The sequence below is a fragment of the Chelonia mydas genome, chromosome 3 (genome assembly GCF_015237465.2).
Source record: "Chelonia mydas isolate rCheMyd1 chromosome 3, rCheMyd1.pri.v2, whole genome shotgun sequence".
Taxonomy (NCBI): Eukaryota; Metazoa; Chordata; order Testudines; family Cheloniidae; genus Chelonia; species Chelonia mydas.
Window position 1 is genome coordinate 29,245,515 of NC_057851.1, and position 15,353 is coordinate 29,260,867.

Below are 15,353 nucleotides of genomic sequence, written 5' to 3' on the forward strand. Positions count from 1 at the left end.
CTTACCAATTGATACAGATTGTTCTGCATAGTGACCTGTCTTCATTTACCACTCCACTGATCTCTGAGACATCTACAAAATTTATCAGCAAAGATTTTTTTAAAAAATTTCTTCTGGATCATTAAATAAAAATATTAATTGGTACTGGGCTGAGAACCAGTCCCTGTGGGACCCCAGTGGATACACTTGCTGATTTCCCATTGACAATGTGTTTTGAAGTCTGTCTGTGTTGGTAGCTCAGATAACTCAGTTCATTCTCTCTCTTGCTCTCTCTGTGTGAAAGGCACATTAATTTATAACCAACTCCTTCTTGCCTTCTTTAAAACATTATGTAGTACATTAAATATATCAGGTGGATTGTTTGGTGCAATAGCTTTCTTATGCATTGCCCAAAACATATTATTTGAAGTCATTTCAATAAGATGACAAAAGAAACAGCCTCTGGGCTTTGGATGCAAAGCCTGATCTGAAACTTCTCAGCAATGATACCGGAAACCTGTGGTTAGAATTTCACCTTAAACCAAGTCTAGTTTGTTAAGTTTAGAAAGCATTTTATCTTTATTTTTCTTGTAACCATTTCTGACTTTAATGCCTTATTACTTGTACTCATTTAAAATCTCTCTCTTTGTAGTTAAATAAACTTGTGTGTTCTTTTAATCAAAATTAATTCACTGTTGTGAACTGTGTGGGTAACTCCATTTAAGTTGCCCTAAAAGAGTTGCACACCCATCCCCCAGAAACATCTTTCTTTTTTAAGAGAGAAGGTTGGGGGCCCTGTTGGAGAGGAGGACAGCTGGATAAACCTCTCTTGCAGATAGAAACAAAGTGTCTGGAGCTCTTGTTCAAAAAGCGCATATATGCAGCCAAAGGAAATTTTGGTGCCTGGCTGAAGGTTGACTGGGAGTCTCATTTGCGGTGCAAGGGCAGGAGATCTGCATTTCCTCTGTCAAATACATCTGCAAGGTCATGGTACTTGTGAGATATTTTGGTAGTGGAAGGCAGGACAGTCGGGAGCATGCCCAACTTCTGTGGGCCCACTTCTTCACAGCAGGGATTCCCTAGACAATGACATAAGCTACAGAGGATACCGGTTCTCTATTTGGCCTCAGGAAGACATAGTCACTGGCAGTACTGGGAGCAAAAGCATACTATCTCTTTTCACCAACAGATATAGGGATCCTGGGTAGTGAGCCAGGGTATTCCCAGGATGACTGGTGAGTCAGGGGATGGGGGCAAATCAGCCCAAACTGAAGAGGCACATGGTGCCTTGGAGGGTAACAACCCCTAGGGGGATGGTAAGGACCCCTAGAGGCCTGGAGCAACCCATCAATGGTTTCCAACAAATTAGGAGAATTCCTATGCACAGCAGGTATCCCATGGGCCTTAGCCACATCCTGGTCCATAAAATTACCTGAGGCCCCTGGGCTGACCAGAGCCTCCAGGGGGACTGGCGGATTCATTGGGAGTAGGAGAGACAATGGCATTCAGAGATGCATCAAGGGTGGATTCACAGTTGCTGCCATCCCGACAGAGGCGTGTGATGGTCAAGTCTCTCTCGTAGGGAAAGCTTCCCTCATCGATTGTATACATTTCTTAACTTCTAATTAAGGATTGTCACTAACCTCCCTTTCCCAACCTCCCCTCCACTTATCAGATGATAGATAGATGTATTGCTGCTATCTATCTCCATCCCCCCTTAACCAGGATGGTTTTGTTATCAGTGTAGTTTTTATTCATGGGTGAAGAATTGTTGCTTTTTTGGGCATCTAGTAAAGTGTTCTTAAATAGTTCCCAGTTTTCATTCGCATTCATCTCTGAATTTTTCTTCCCAATCAATTTTTTCTAATGAGCATTTTTAATTTGGAGTAATTGGCCCATTTTAAAGTGCCAAGGATATAAATTACTAGCAGGACTATTTTCTGTTTGCACAAAATTAATGTATTGGAACAAGGTCTAATATTGATTTTCCCCATGTTAGGTACAATATTTTTTGTGTGTTATAAAATCATCATAACTAATTTGTAGGGACTCCAAGAATTTTTTTTTAACTTCTGGAAGCATGAGACCTTTAACGTACTCTCCCACTTGAATAGGGTATTGAGTCAGGAGACTCACATATTGTTGGGGACCACATCTAAGCTAATCAAAACTCATAGCTTGGCTTGTCTGGAAAAGAAAACTCATTTCCAAATAGGAGAATTTTCTACGAGACAATTTCTAATTTTGTCTTTTTTTAAATCTGTTTTATTCTTAATTGCAGTCTGGAAAACATTCATCTCTTTCCTCATCAACAGCCACTCACCCACTTCGTCTTTCCCTCCCTTAATTTCTAACAATATTTTTTTATTTCTTTCCCCATTCCTTGATTTAATGTTATTGAATGGAAAGTAAGTCTGCTTCTCACCCAAGTACAGCATTCAACGAGGAAAGTTCAGATAAAAAACTCTTCATAAAAATATAGATTGCAGAAGGGGACCATTGAACGAGGATCTCCATGTCACCTAAATAAGACCAGGGATATTGCTTCTGTTTGCTATGTTATAAATTCTACTCAAGACTAGAGCTAGTATAGCCTCAGATTACATTTTGCCAGAGTTATTTGATGTGGGGGTGGAATTAGTAGAAAAGAGAACAAAGATAAAATAGCTCTAACTTTAATATGTTTTTACCAGTTTCTGTTTTTCGTCAGAGCACTTTGTTTTCTGAAGATAACAAAAGAATCTCAGCCTCTGAACAACCCCCTAGCCAGATTGTTAGGTCTGATTGCAGGGAGCACATAAGCAAAACCAAAACTCTGGTGTACTGCAATTGAGAAGTGAACAGGTGTCTATAAAGGCTTTATGTCAGAACACAGAATAAGACTGTTTCTTTGGTCCTGAGGCACAAGGACTAAGAGAAACACTCCTTCCATCTCCCTGACACTTCTCTAGAAGCCAGATGCTTCACTTTTGTACCTATTATGTTTGCTTTAAAAGAACCTATTTGAGCTTAGAGGACAGTTTAAATTGAACTGGACTAAAAACAGAGGGATTTGGTATACCCCAAAACAAAAGGAACCCAATGTCTTCACCAAAAGAAAATGAAACTTAACAGTAAGAGAACGGGGTCAGATCCTGACACCACCATCCCAACAACAGAAGTCGATGGTATACATAGTTATCTTGATTGATTATTTTAATTCACTAACTCCAGTTTCTGGATATAGCTTCAGGCTATAGCTTCTGAAAAACCTGTACATTCAGCCAGGCCCCAATGGGAGTGTACTGTCAGATAGGAAAAGGACGCTTCCTTTGGGGTAGCAGCCTGGACTGTGGCATCACATCACCCGTGAGTTACTGATTTGAACCAGGCAAGAAAATCCACCCCCCAAAAAATCAAAGGCAGCTCTCATTTGTCCAAGACTGAAGGACTCTACCAGCCAATGGAAACAAGACTTGGAGGCATCAATTTGTGTGCAGTACTGGACCATTAGGGCCTTGCTTGATTTGCTGCAGCAGCGGGGTTAGAACTCTCCATTATGATGCACTGGTTCCACTGTAGGCGCAACAGCACAGACAATTTCATTTAAGCAGCCCTGTTGGATAAGTAAAAACAACTGAGCTAGGGAAAGCCTAACATAGGCTCCTAGTCAGACACTTCACTTTCTCTTGCTTGCTACAGCTGTAGTCCCCCTACCTTGAGGGACCTATTTTGAGTCTTTGTTGAAAACAATGATGTGTACATGGCGCCCATAGGGTATGGGAGCTGCTGAATGCAGGTACAAGGGACGGATCCAAAAAAGTACATCCACTGCCTAGCAAGAGTACTAATAAATGATTGCATGGGTTTGTTGCTAGTCAGGTTGGATCAGAAAAAGCTGAAGGCTTGAATCAGCCATGGCACAGAAGTTAATACAAACAATCCAGTCTGATGTCAGACCATCTAAATATGAGTTGACATACTGCCCACTTTCAAACGCTATACTAGACAAATTAGATCTTCTCTTCAGGCTAGAGGGACTTCATGACTCTGAAATATGTTACATTGTTATCCTCACTTGTTGCATGTATTTGATCCAGAGACACAAAATAGTTCACATCTTATTTCTATACAATGCGCATTTGAGGGTTTTAGAATTTTTGCAGACGTTTTTTGCAGTAAGGATTAAACAATTGGTGAGAACAGAAATAGAAGAGCTCTGAATTTGTTCACAGAAAACAATGGTATTATGAGATACACATTTTAATGTTCTCAAGCAGATAATACCTCCTTTGAGAGAGGCACTTAGAAGAAAGACGCATTATAGATTACCAAAATAGCTAGATAGGCAGGCTACACAGTTTCCCTCCATCTAAAAATGTTTCTGCGTTGCCAAGGATTATGACTACTTTAGCTTTGGGGTTGAGAATGTCAAATGCTCTGCCATGGACTTTTTTCCCCACACTCTTTGGTTCACCAGCCTTCAGACAGGACATAAAAATTCCCTTCTCACAACTGCTGGTTGCAAATCAAGAGGTTACTAACCTGAGAAGCAGAGGGGAAAGACACTATCATCAGGGCTGGAATTAGAGAGAAGATAAATGAACTTCAGCATATTGGAGATCCACATTAGCCATCTCAAGACAGAAAGTCTCGGAGAAACACAAAAGTAAAGATTAAGAACAAAGACAGTGCAACATCGAGGAAGGAAACAGAAAAAACTGTGGTCAAAAGCCTATCATGAGGTGATACCCCTGGCTGCCTGAGTATTGGCAACTATAAGTGGACCCTAGCCCAAACATCTGGCTCAGCTCTTCCTGCTGTGATGGCCCAAGAATCACTTCCTACCCCACTAGCCTCTCCCTTCACCCCTACACTTATTTAATAACAAATAATAATACCACTTAGCTCTTCTACAGTGTTTCCCCATCAGTAGATCTCAAAGCACTTAAAGGAGGCAATTATTATCACCCTTATGAGAAAAATGAGGCACAGAGAAAGAAGTGACTTGCCCAGGGTCACCTGGCAGGCCAGTGGCAGAGTCAGGAATAGACCCAGGTCTGCTGAGTTCCAGGCCAGTGCTATTTAAAGTGTCTGTGTTAAGTTTAAGAGGAAGGTCCTAAAGCATCATCCCACGGGTGAAATCTTATACCCTTGAAGTCAATGGAAGTTTTGCCATTGACTTCAGTGGAGCCTGAATTTCACCCCTAATTCCAGTCCTGATGATAGGGAAGAGGGAGTTGATCTCTGGATGTCTGGCACACAGCCACAGACATGGCACCCATGTCCCCCAGGAGCCCATGTTTTCCAAACTTGCTTTCTCTCAACATTTAATGTCTCATAATAACCACTGTCCAAACCACGTGGGGTGTGGTTTGCACCTGGTGTCTCCCGGAAGTGCTTAAAATGTTAGTCATATCTGAACATTTCAATGAATTGCAGCTCTGTGGTAAAGTGTCTGGGAGGTGCCTATTGTTCAAGTCTCTAGAGGCCCACTTATAAAATAGTTCATTACAACTTTTTGATTTAGCTCTCGGTAATATTTTCAAGAGTGTTTATGTGACATAGGCATTTAAGTACCTTTGATTTTCAATGGGAATTAGGCACCTACGTCATTTAGGGACTTTTGAAAATTTTACCCCTAGTCTTTGAATTCACACAGCTGATTTTCAAGTATTCAGCTCTATTCTTTGTGAGTTATACTCCCCCTAGAATCTTCATCCAACTGCACAGAACTGTGTAAGAACTCTCCAAGTATAGCCTAGAACTCTCCTTCAGTTCTTCTAAAGACCTGAGCAGGAAACTGCAAGTTATTTCCCCCAACCATCACAGTCCCCTGCTGGAAAAATCCTTTACCAAACAGTGTTTTGAAAGAAAGGGGGAGGGGAAAAGGAATACATTAAAAATTCAGCACTTAGTGTTCCATTTTATACAAATGTCCATTTATTATTAAGCTTACGTGACTGTTTTAAAACTGAAGCTGAGTGCCTCTCACATCTTGCTGTCAAGCTAACTATAAGATACCAGGACACTTGAAAGTCAAAAATGTAGGTGATCCTGAGTACCAGAGATGCAGTGTCATCATACAGTGCAATAATAGCATTCAGTCAATCAAGGTCTTTTATTTTTGGAGCTGCCCCACATGAATATGACATTCATTAGCTCAAACCTGCATCATGCTATGGCAATTCAAAAACAAACAAACAAAGTCTCCAGAGAGAGTATTAAAAATTGCATGAAAGAGCTTTTCCCCTCTGGCAGCTCTTTTCAAGGTCAGAAAGCCTTGCTCTTATTTTTTCTGCTGACATGGAAATATTCAGTGAGATGTCACAAGGTGACCCACACAGAATCCAGGTTCTTTGATTCTTAAAAACTTTCATCTTCTCTCAGCATTTCAAATGTGTTTTTCTTCAACTTAACAGTGATCAAATGAAGTTATCACCAGCATGTGCTCTGACATGCCTGCTCTAGAACACATCTAAAGAAAACCACTCAGTTATGGGCAAACCAGTTCAGAGACTGCAAAATACAAACTGGCCCAAACCTTCAGACAAATCAGAAAATAAACCTTTCTGAAATTTGAAACATTTGGTTAAATTTCCCTGCTGCTCATCTTTTTTTTTACTTGCCTCTGCTTTTGTTAATTATTTCCATTTATTTACAGAGCCTCCTATTGCACCTTACCCTAATTTAAAACAAATATTTACCAAAAATAGGTCTCTTTAAAAGACCTCAAGTCAAATCCACCCTTCATGCAATTCCATTCACTTCAGTGGAGTCACACCTGAGATGATCTGGCCCTGAATAATTAAAGGAAAACACCAATGTTTGCCACACAAATACTGTCTGGGTAGATAAATATCCCAGCACACACTGTGTGATATACACATACACTCACTGTCTGCAAACTCTCCAAATCACATCTCTGCCTTGCTCTGTTGGCATTTCCCTGCACGTGGTTCTGACCACAGCCCCGTGCCTGACATAGCTTCTGGAAAAGGACCCCTCGAGTCCACATTCTTTAACCATGCACCTTGTCCCAAGGCCTTTTTATTAAATCTCTGCTCAGTGATTCAGTTCATCTCAAAGGTGTTGGTATTCATTATAACGTCATAGGGAGATTATGGCAGCATTGACACAAAGTACTCCTTGATCAGGTGCGCTGCCTGTGGGGAAATGAAACAATCTCTGTTCTCCCATGCAGTGATTACTGTCCCTCTCCCTGTGAACATCCCCCGCGTCTAGCTCTGGAAGTATTCCTCACTTAAGTGGCCCCAAATCCAGTACTTAACATTTTGAACTACAAAACTTTTAAAGACATTTTTTAAAATAAAATCTCACCATGTGACTAAGCTCATCAGCCAAAAGTTACACAAAAGTACTGAAGTGACTTGGATACTTAGGAACCTAAATCTCATTGAAAGTCAATGGGACATGGGGAGCTTGCAACATCTAAATACCTTTAAAAATCTGGGCCTTGGGAACCTAAATTCCACTGATTTTCAATGAGACTTGGGTTCCTAAGTGACTTAGGGTATGTCTACACTATGAAATTAGGTTGAATTTATAGAAGTCGGTTTTTTAGAAATCGTTTTTATATAGTAGATTTTGTGTGTCCCCACACAAAATGCTCCAAGTGCATTAAGTGCATTAACTTGGCGGAGTGCTTCCACAGTACCGAGGCTAGCGTCAACTTCCAAAGTGTTGCACTGTGGGTAGCTATCCCACAGTTCCCGCAGTCTCTGCTGCCCATTGGAATTCTGAATTGAGATCCCAATACCTGATGGGGCAAAAACATTGTTGCGGGTGGTTCTGGGTACATTATCAGGCCCTCCCTCCCTCCCTCTGTGAAAGAAACGGCAGACAATCATTTCATGCCTTTTTTCCTGAGTTACCTGTGCAGACGCCATACCATGGCAAGCATGGAGCCCGCACAGCTCACTGTCACCGTACGTCTCCTGGGTGCTGGCAGACGCGGTACTGCATTGCTACACAGCAGCAGCAACCCATTGCCTTGTGGCAGCAGACGGCGCAATAGACCTGAAAACCATCGTCATCGTATCCGAGATGCTCCTGGCCGCCTCGGTAAGGTCGGTCAGGAGCGCCTGGGCAGAGATAGGCGCAGGGACTAAAATAGGAGTGACTCGACCAGGTCATTCTCTTTAGTCCTGCCGGCAGTCCTATTGTACCATCTTATGGTGAGCAGCCAGGAGATGTGGATGGCTAGCAGTCCTACTGCACCGTCTGCTGCCAGCCAAAGATGTAAAAGATAGATGGAGTGGATCAAAACAAGAAATAGACCAGATTTGTTTTGTATTCATTTGCTCCCCCTCCTTCCCTCCATGAAATCAATGGCCGACAGTCGTTTTGGTGAGGTCTGTCAGGGGCACCTTTAAAACTTTAATGGAGATTCAGTCCTACCTGAAATACCAGAGGGAGGGATAGCTTAGCGGGTTGAGCATTGGCCTGCTAAACCCAGGGTTTTGAGTTCAACCCATGAGAGGGCCATTCTGTGTGACAGTTGTTTTTGTTTCTCCTTGATGTAAAGCCACCCCCTTTGTTGATTTTAATTCCCTGTAAGCCAATCCTGTAAGCCATGTCGTCAGTCGCACCTCCCTCCGTCAGAGCAAAGGCAGACAATCGTTCCGCGCCTTTTTTCTGTGCAGTCGCCATATCACGACAAGCATGGAGCCTGCTCAGATCACTTTGGCAATTAGGAACACATTAAACACCACACACATTATCCAGCAGTATATGCAGCAACAGAACCTGGCAAAGCGTAACCGGGCGAGTAGGTGACATCAGCGCGGTGACGAGAGTGATGAGGACATGGACATAGACTTCTCTCAAAGCACAGGCCCTGGCAATGCGGGCATCATGGTGCTAATGGGGCAGGTTCATGTGGTGGAACGCTGATTCTGGGCACGGGAAACAAGCACAGACTGGTGGGACCGCATAGTGTTGCAGGTCTGGGACGATTCCCAGTGGCTGCGAAACTTTCGCATGCTTAAGGGCACTTTCATGGAACTTTGTGACTTGCTTTCCCCTGCCCTGAAGCGCAAGAATACCAAGATGAGAGCAGCCCTCACAGTTGAGAAGCGAGTGGCAATAGCCCTGTGGAAGCTTGCAACGCCAGACAGCGACCAGTCAGTCGGGAATCAATTTGGAGTGGGCAAATCTACTGTGGGGGCTGCTGTGATGCAAGTAGCCAACGCAATCAAAGATCTGCTGATATCAAGGGTAGTGACCCTGGGAAATGTGCACGTCACAGTGGATGGCTTTCCTGCAATGGGATTCCCTAACTGTGGTGGGGCCATAGACGGAGGCCATATCCCTATCGTGGCACCAGAGCACTAAGCCGGCGAGTACATAAACCACAAGGGGTACTTTTCAATAGTGCTGCAAGTGCTGGTGGATCACAAGAGACATTTCACCAACATCAACGTGGGATGGCCGGGAAAGGTACATGACACTCGCATCTTCAGGAAATCTGATCTGTTTCAAAAGCTGCAGGAAGGGACTTTATTCCCAGACCAGAAAATAACTGTTGGGGATGTTGAAATGCCTATAGTTATCCTTGGGGACCCAGCCTCCCCCTGAATGCCATGGCTCATGAAGCCATACACAGGCAGCCTGGACAGTAGTCAGGAGCTGTTCAACTACAGACTGAGCAACTGCAGATTGATGGTAGAATTTGGACGTCTAAAAGCGCATTGGCGCAGTTTACTGACTCACTTAGACCTCAGTGAAACCAATATTCCCACTGTTATTACTGCTTGCTGTGCTCTCCACAATATCTGTGAGAGTAAGGGGGAGATGTTTATGGAGGGGTGGGAGGTTGAGGCAAATCGCTTGGCCGCTGGTTACGCGCAGCCAGACACCAGGGCGGTTAGAAGAGCACAGGAGGGTGTAGTGCGCATCAGAGAAGCTTTGAAAACCAGTTTCATGACTGGCCAGGCTACGGTGTGAAAGTTCTGTTTGTTTCTCCTTCATGAAACCCCCCGCCCCTTGGTTCACTCTACTTCCCTGTAAGATAACCACCCTCCCCTCCTCCCTTCGATCACCGGTTGCACAGGCAATAAAGTCATTGTTGCTTCACATTCATGCATTCTCTCTTATTTCATCACACGAATAGGGGGATAACTGCCAAGGTAGCCCGAGAGGGGTAGTGGAGGAGGGAAGCACCAGGAGGGAAGGACAAGGCCAGACAGCACTTTAAAAGTTTAAAAGTTTAAAACTTATTGAATGCCAGCCTTCTGTTGCTTGGGCAATCCTCTGGGGTGGAGTGGCTGGGTGGCCGGAGGCCTCCCCACTGCATTCTTGGGCATCTGGGTGAGGAGGCTACGGAACTTGGGGAGGAGGGCGGTTGGTTACACAGGGGCTGTAGCGGAGGTCTGTGCTCCAGCTGCCTTTCCTGCAGCTCAACCATATGCTGGAGCATATTAGTTTGATCTTCCAGCAGCCTCAGCATTGAATCCTGCCTCCTCTCATCACGCTGCTGCCATCTTTCAGCTTCAGCCCTCTCTTCAGCCCGCCACTTACTCTCCTCAGCCCACCACCTCTCCTCCCGGTCATTTTATGCTTTCCTGCACTCTGACATGGTCTGCCTCCACGCATTCCTCTGTGCTCTGTCAGTGTGGGAGGACAGCATGAGCTCAGAGAACATTGCATCGCAAGTGCGTTTTTTTCGCCTTCTAATCTTCGCTAGCCTCTGGGAAGGAGAAGATCCTGTGATCCTTGAAACACATACAGCTGGTGGAGAAAAAAAAAAGGGAGAGTGGTATTTAAAAAGACATTTTATAGAACAATGGGTACACTCTTTCACGGTAAACCTTGCTGTTAACATTACATACATAGCATATGTGCTTTCATTCCAAGGTCGCATTTTGCCTCCCCCCACCACGTGGCTATCCCCTCCCCCCTCCCTGTGGCTAACAGCGGGGAACATTTCTGTTCAGCCACAAGCAAACAGCCCAGGAGGAATGGGCACCTCTGAATGTCCCCTTAAGAAAAGCACCCTATTTCAACCAGGTGACCATGAATGATATCACTCTCCTGAGGATAACATAGAGAGATAAAGAACAAAGAACGGATGTTGTTTGAATGCCAGCAAACATACACTGCAATGCTTTGTTCTACAATGATTCCCAAGTACGTGCTACTGGCCTGGAGTGGTAAAGTGTCCTACCATGGTGGACGGAATAAGGCTGCCCTCCCCAGAAGTCTTTTGCAAAGGCTTTGGGAGTACATCCAGGAGAGCCGAAAATGCCAGGGCAAATTAATCATTACACATGCTTGCTTTTAAACCATGTATATATATTTTAAAAGGTACACTCACCAGAGGTCCCTTCTCCGCCTGGTGGGTCTGGGAGGCAGCGTTGGGTGGGTTCGGGGGGCACTGGCTCCAGGTCCAGGGTAAGAAACAGTTCCTGGCTGTTGGGAAAACCGGTTTCTCCACTTGCTTGCTGTGAGCTATCTACAACCTCATCATCATCATCATCATCTTCCTCATTTCCAAAACCTGCTTCCGTGTTGTCCCCATCTCCACTGAAGGAGTCAAACAACACGGCTGGGGTAGTGGTGGCTGAACCCCCTAAAATGGCATGCAGCTCATCATAGAAGTGGCATGTTTGGGGCTCTGACCCGGAGCAGCCATTTGCCTCTCTGGTTTTCTGGTCAGCTTGCCTCAGCTCCTTAAGTTTCAAGCAGCACTGCTTCGGATCCCTGTTATGGCCTCTGTCCTTCATGCCCTGGGAGATTTTGACACACGTTTTGGCATTTCGAACACTGGAATGGAGTTCTGATAGCACAGATTCCTCTCCCCATACAGCGATCAGATCCCGTACCTCCTGTTCGGTTCATGCTGGAGCTCTTTTGCAATTCTGGGATTCCATCATGGTCACCTCCGCTGATGAGCTCTGCATGGTCACCTCTGCTGATGAGCTCTGCATGGTCACCTGCAGCTTCCCATGCTGGCCAAACAGGAAATTGAAATTCAAAAGTTCGCAGGCCTTTTCCTGTCTACCTGGCCAGTGCATCTGAGTTGAGAGTGCTCTCCAGAGCGGTCACAATGGAGCACTCTGGGATAGCTCCCAGAGGCAAATAACGTCTAACTGTGTCCACATTACCCCAAATTCAACTTGGCAAGGCTGATTTCAGCGCTAATCCCCTTGTTGGGGGTGGAGTAAGGAAATCGATTTTAAGAGCCCTTTTAGTCGAAAAAAAGGGGTTCGTCGTGTGGACGGGTGCAGGGTTAAATCGATTTAACGCTGCTAAATTCGACCTCAACTCCTAGTGTAGACCAGGGCTCAGTCACTTTTGAAAATAGCACTTAGAATCTTAAATCACTTAGGCCCTTTTGAAGATGTTTCTCAAAAATGAAAAAAGGGGAAGGAAGGGGGGGAAAGGGGCAGGGAAGGTGCTGCTATATGAAAGTCTCATAACTCATCTTGTCTGTCTGTCATTTCCCTAATCTTATTCCCAAAAGAAGAGAACAACAAACAGATTGTCTCTTGTTGTTTTCCTTTGGTCTGTGTCATATTCACCAGTGCAATCCAGAAGGGGCTGTGTCACTGCCTGCCCCACAACCTTGGGTGCCTCATAAAGCTTTGTTGTTGTAGCTCTCAACTTGGGCAGCTCACAAACAGCCTAACAGCACGCAGGTCATGCCCTGAGTGTCTTGTGTAGAGCTGCAGCCCTAGTACAGCAGCTCTGACCCAGCACCCTGTCTGCAATGCACCAGTCACACTCTGGCTTCCACCAGCCTTGGTTATTACCTGTAGGGTGACCCCCAACACACTCTGAGTCTGCACCCTGTCCTTGCCAAAGAATGGCCATTTGACAGCTGATTGCTAATCAACTTTGATGACACTTGGCTAGAAGTGTCAGCTTATCCTTTGTCTTTGAGAAACAGGTTTACCCCATCCCCAGACTTGTCTGGTAAACAGATTTTATTAATAATTTCATCTTATGTTCATAACTTTTAATATGCATTTCATACACACATTGCACACAAATATTAATGATCAGTGTGATTAGTTTTTAAATGATACCTCACACAGCGTATTTTACGCACAGATTATTGCAATAATGTGTAGCGTGTGAATACAGGGGTGCTTAGGGTCACAGTCTTCAAAAGTTAAGGTGTCTTGGAGAGAGGAATTGGGGGTGACCATGTTAGTTCTAGATGGGGAGACATTACCAGAAAATGAATGTCTGTAAACTCCTTGAACATGAAATGTGCCAAATATTGTTGTTACCCGTTTTAATCAGAGCCACAGAAATTTCATGAGAAAGGCTGCTCCTGTGAAACTTTCAACTCAATTTCAGGACTAACAGGAGGGTTGGATTAATTCAGATAATCTTTGGGTAAGCATCTGAACTTTGCGGGGCTTATCAAAAGTGAACTTGTGAACCTTCTGTATTTCACTCCTCTCTGAAAATCATGCCCTCTGCTACAAGTCCTTTCCCAAAAATTAAGGTGTGGATAACTGGAAAATATCTGCATTTTTATAAATATCCTATACCCCTGAGGTTATCTGTTTTATGTTAACTTGCCTGACTGCTAGGACTTAAATCACAGGAGGCTGTTAAGAGAGACATGCACAGGAAATGAAAATGTCACAGACAAGAATCCTGGAGGAAACAACAGAAAAGCTGTTTATTGGGTGTAGTGGTTCCGAGTAGTTCCTCCCTGTCAGCGTCCGTGGGAAACCACTTCACCTCGCTACGCCACCTAACAGCGGAGAGCCAATCAACAGGGGATTAGCATGGTAAGTCAGTAAAGAGTCTAGGTCCCTGCCCCCTTAGGACAGGGCAATTGGCAGACTTTAGCCCAGCCACCTGGCTGCAGCCGACAACCACCAGTAGGGTTCAAGCCCTCTGGGCAGGGCAGAACAATAACGGTTTGTAGCCAGCTTTTTGGCTGGAGCAAGCAGGAAGCATGATCAGGTTCAGCTCTCCAGGCAGGGCAGAGCAATAACAGGCTATGGCCCAGCTCCCTGGCTGGGGCAGACTGCAAACACACACAGGCCATCCAGCCAAAAGCGGGTTGGCAGCAGGGGGGCCAGGCCCACCCTACTGCACCAGGTCCCAGCCCAGGGCCCTAACAGTGAAAGGGAATCCTGCCACTGGCTCAGCAGGGATCCTGCAGAAACATGCTGACCATGGTTTCAGCAACACAGCTAAACTAATGTCTGATTTCCCTGGGCTATTTCCTACCCCCATCTGTTCACAGGGCTACATCTCTTACAGGCCCTCAGGGTACTTGGCCACCAGCAGTTCCAGCAGCTCCTCCAGAGGCAGGGATTGATACAGCTCAGTCCCTGGTTCAGGGGCCAGCAGCAAGGCAACAGCATCCGACTTCTTCCCTAGCTCTCCCTCTACTGAGCTGGAGGCCCCAACTCTTATACTTCCTGTTCCATCCCTCCGCTTCCGGTGCAACGGACATGGCTCCGCTCTGCTCACCAGGGGGCAGGGAGTGGTTCCTCCCTGTCAGTGTCAGAGGGAGGCCACTGTGCCTCAGTACATTAGGCAGTAGTTCTCAACCAGGGGTCCAGGGCCCCTTGAGGGAGCCATGAGCAGGTTTCAGGGGGTCCGCCAAGCAGGACCAGTGTTAGACTTGCTGGGGCCCAGGGCAGAAAGCCAAAGTCCCACTGCATGGGGCTGAAGTCTGGGGCCCTGAGAAACTTAGCTTGTGGCATGGGGCCCTGGGCAATTGCCCTGCTTGCGACCCCTTAACGCCGACTCCGGCTTTTATATGCAGAAAACCAGTTGTTGTGGCACAGGTGGGCTCTGGAGTTTTTATAGCATGTTGAGGGGGCCTCTGAAAGGAAAAAGGTTGAGAACCCCGGCATTAGGGAATACCCCCCAATTGGCACCATCCAGGTTAGAAAGGTTTATTTGGGTCACTAGGCTGAACCTGAGGTCAAAGGGAATCCTAGCCCTCCTAGGCCGTAGAAACGGGAGATTTGGGTGAGCTGGGAGGGGCTCTCATGGAGGCATCAGAAAAGCTGACAGGCTGGTAAACACACACAGAGGGAGAGCAGTAGCACTGCAGCAGGGGCAGTCTGTTTCTCCCTGCCACAGATGAAGGCAACTAGTGGGAGGGACACAAAGGGGGGACCAGCTAATGGGGAGCATGTGACTTCTCCACGTGACCCCCTCACGTGACTCCTCCCCGTCCCGCTCCCCATGTGAACCACCCATATGACTCATCCCCACCCCGCCCCCAACCCGGGGGCTGTGTGCTCTGCCCATCCCACGTTACCTGGCATGGGGGGCTCTGCTCCAGTCCCCCTGGCACGTGTGGAGCCACTAATGCACTTTTCCAGGCAGCCTCCGGCCACGCTGCCTGCCTGGGCTGTGCCAGACAAGCAGCGTGGCCAGAGACTGCC